General features: G+C 40.3%; 1 pseudogene; it reads left to right on the top strand.

Moving 5' to 3' along the window:
- Positions 1–3,182: 3,182 nt before the first annotated feature.
- On the top strand, positions 3,183–3,610 carry LOC105858059 (large ribosomal subunit protein uL24-like; annotated as a pseudogene).
- The last annotated feature ends 241 nt before the right edge of the window (positions 3,611–3,851 follow it).

Genomic DNA, 3,851 nt, shown 5'->3' with positions numbered 1-3,851 from the left:
ACTCCAGCCAAGTCAGGAGGGAGGAGGGTTACAGCTTCCAGGTAGGTTTTATTACAGAAACAAACATCACCCAAATTTCAGAAGATTAAAAGAACAATGTATTGTATACTAAGAAATGGCTAAAATGGTAAATTTTGTTTAATGCTTTTTACCAAAATTAAACATTAAAAAATGTATGTCTTGCTCATGCTATATGCCCAACGCAGGCTGCCAAGTGACCCTGCTGATTAAAATCAAGGACAGCATTGAGGACCTCGTTCCCTAAAATCATAACCTGTGGGACACTTTGCTGATCTAGAAATCACACCAGAGGGATAGGCACATCCCTTTCCCAGTTAAGCAGCCTGCAGTCCTCCTGCATGACCCTGGCTGATGCTGGTTTGGAGCCAAAGTTCCTAAGGCTTGCCCATTGCTGCCACTCCCTGCTGGCCTGCTTCACCTGGGCAAGAAGCCAGCCATTCCTCAAAGCTGCGCACAAACATCACCTCCAATGTGTCTACCTCATCTTTCCACAATAAATAAACAATACAGTACTCTCCTGTGTTCCTAATACCTGAAACCAAAGGAATGGTGTCTCACTTAGTGATAATTATTTGTATATTTCTTTCTTTTTTTTGGAGGCAAAGTCTCACTCTGTCACCCAGGCTGGAGAGCAGTGGCCTGTTTATAGCCCACTGCAGCCTCCAACTCCTGAGCTCCATTGATCCTCCTGCTTCAGCCTCCTGAGTAGCTGGGCTACAGGCTTAAGACACCACACTCAATTAATTTTCCTATTTTTTACGGAGTCAGGGTCTCAGTGTGTTGCCCAGATGGGTCTTGAACCTCTGGCCTCAAGCGATCCTCCCACCTTGGCCTCCCAAAGTGCTGGGATTACAAGCATGAGCCATGGTCTGTTTGAATCCAGACAGCTGGGAGCTAAGGAAGGGACAGGAGCAAGGAAGCAGGGACCTCAGTCCCACAAGTCCCGGGACTGGATTCTGCCAGCAGTCTGAATGCACTTGGAAGCAGAGTCTATTGAGAGCCTCCCAGTAAGAGTCCCGGACACCTTGTGAAACCCAGAGCAGAGATCCCAATTAAGAAATCTCACACTTGTGGCCTACAACCTGTGAGATAACAAATATAGTCACAGACATGTACTGATTTTAACAGCTAAGTTTGTGGTAGTATGCTATGCTGCATTAGGAAATACACCCTCTATTTAAATGAGAATTTGACTCAATATCAAATTCTAGGCTCACAGTTCTTTTCCTTCAGTACTTTAGAAGTAACACTCATCTGTCCTCTTGTCACCAGGGTTGCTGTTGAGAAGTCTGTCGTGGAACTGTTTCCTTCTTCCTTCTGTAGTTTCTCAGGGGCAACTTGAAGTAAGGGGCCAGAAGACAGTGCTGGTGTGCTGTCTCCGTGCGTGTGATTTCCTATTACTAGGCGGTCGAGTTTCATGGAGGCAGAGGAGGAAGGTATAAAAATTTTTCCCTACCCTTTAGTAGATGCATTTGTAGATGTGACAAATTCATGTTTTTCTTTTCTTCAGCTACTACTAGTGTTCTCTCCCCCTGCCTTTTATAAAAAATCAAGTCTATTGAGATAGAATTTACAGACGATTCTCCTCTCCTTTGAGAATATAAGAAGCTTCAAATCCCTTACCTCTGGGAGTGTCTTAGAAGCATGTAGGCATTTGGGCAAATTATATGGAATGTTCCCAGGCTATGAAAGTAAAAGCAGATGAATGATGTTACTTCAGCCAGGAACTGTCTTCCTAACCTATAAATTCCACTGAGAATCATATTTCCAAGCAGTGCTGTTTTCAGGTTTGCAGAGGGGGAAAAAACAATTTTTTCAGTGAACACCATTTAGCTTTTATAGAAAATGAATGCTAGAATTATATTAAGTTCACTTTTACTTCCTATCATTTCTATACTTTATAGATTTGATAAAATCAGCCTATATAATCTTGGGTGTATTATATTATGATAGATATTTTAATAAAAAGTCCAATCCCTTGCAGTCATTAGAAACATTTACATTAATTCTAGGCTTTAAAAATAAATAGCCACATTGTGAGAAAACAGCATCCTTTAAAAATTGAACTCATTTGAATTAATCAGATTTTATGAGATATTTTTATGACTCTAACAGAAGCTTAATGAATAATTTTAAATAGATTTAAATATTTTTTGGAATGTACCTAAACTGTGCAAATTATAGTAAGACTGGCTTTCAAAAGAAATCATCAATTTGGAATTTAACATATAAAATGGCACTCTAGGAAAATATGTAAAAAAGTCAGGAGAATTGCACCTTTAAGAGAACAAAGGAGCAGTGAAAATACATATTAGCAGAGTCACCTCAAGGGGTACCTAGACGTTTACTTGTGATGCCAACATTTTTCTATTTAGAAACGGTGAAGTGGACTGCTCAGTTCTAGCTGGCAGACACCCCGTGACATAGCAACTGCAGAGCAAGGAAATCAGGAAAATTTTCTGCTAGAAATAAACTAAAGCATCTTGGCTAAGGTGCTTCCTCCTCCCAACAAACTAAAAACAAGCAACACAGTGACCATGATTAGCAACATGAACAACATTTCGTATGTAAAACCCAATAAAAGAAACTCTTCCCTAAGAATTAGTGTCTAGTGGCTGTCTTTAGGTCTAGAATTTTCTCTACCTGACTGACCAGGAATCTGCAAGTCAAGAAATTAACATAGGATGATCCCTGGCTTGTAGCCATCCCACGCATTTAGCAGAACCAAACATGATACCTGTCCAGGACACACCTCAAGTAGGCTGCCGAGACTGCAGAGGTTTCAACCCCAAAAAGAAAAAAAGCCCATGCCAAAGAAAAGCTCGGTATTTAAAATTACAGAATACATCAAGAGTCAAACCACAAACCACAACAATTGAAGTAAGCCTATTTAACACAGTGGGTTATGCCCTCAAAAATTTGGGATAGTAGAACTATTAGTAAAATGGTAAAATATGCATGATGAAATCATTAAAGACATAAAACAGAAACACTGAGAGGAAACACTGCAAAACACTGCAAAAAGAAGAAACAATGCAAAAAATGAGACATTATACAAAAAGACTAGTCATATTTGAAATAAAACCAAGTGTAACTTATAACAATGAAAAATATGTTTATTAACTCCTTTTGTGGCCATTGCCCAAGCACTGTCGGCTAAAATGAAGTTCAATCCTGTTGTGATTCTGACTGAAGCAAGAACTGCAAAAGGCATTTCAGTGCCCCTTCCCACATTGGCAGGAAGTTTACGTCGTCCCCTCTTTCCAAAGAGCTGAGGGAGAAGTACAATGTTCGATCCATGCCCACCCGAAATGATGATGAAGTTCAGCTTGTTCAGGGACACCATAAAGGTCAGCAAATTGGCCAAATAGTCCAGGTTTACAGGAAGCAGTATGTCACATACTCTGAGCGGGTGCAGCGGGAAAAGGCTAATGGCACAACTGTCCCTGTGGGCATTCACCCCAGCAGGGCGGGTATCAGAGGCTTAAACTGGACAAAGATGGCAAAGAGGTCCTTGAAGAGAGAGGAACCTCACCAAATAGGAAAGGAAAAGGGAAAATACAGGGAAGGACCAATTGAGAAGATGTAGGAACAAAATAATCTTATATACACTTGCATGGGAAACTGCTAAAATGAAAAAAACAAAAATGTGTTTATTAAAATTTTAAACTTAAAACCCTGATGAACCAGCATATCAGACATGGAGGCATAAAGAATCACTGCCCTGGATAGTTAAGCTCAAGATATCATTCAAAATTTGACAGAGAGAGTTTCTCACTGGAATCTACAGGAGAGGGGGGTAAAGTTGTGGATATACAACGAGAAAGTCT

This window comes from Microcebus murinus, chromosome 5, assembly GCF_040939455.1.
Source record: "Microcebus murinus isolate Inina chromosome 5, M.murinus_Inina_mat1.0, whole genome shotgun sequence".
NCBI classification, from domain to species: Eukaryota; Metazoa; Chordata; class Mammalia; order Primates; family Cheirogaleidae; genus Microcebus; species Microcebus murinus.
The sequence above is the reverse complement of the archived record's forward strand: the minus strand, read 5'-3'. Positions and strand labels throughout refer to the sequence as shown.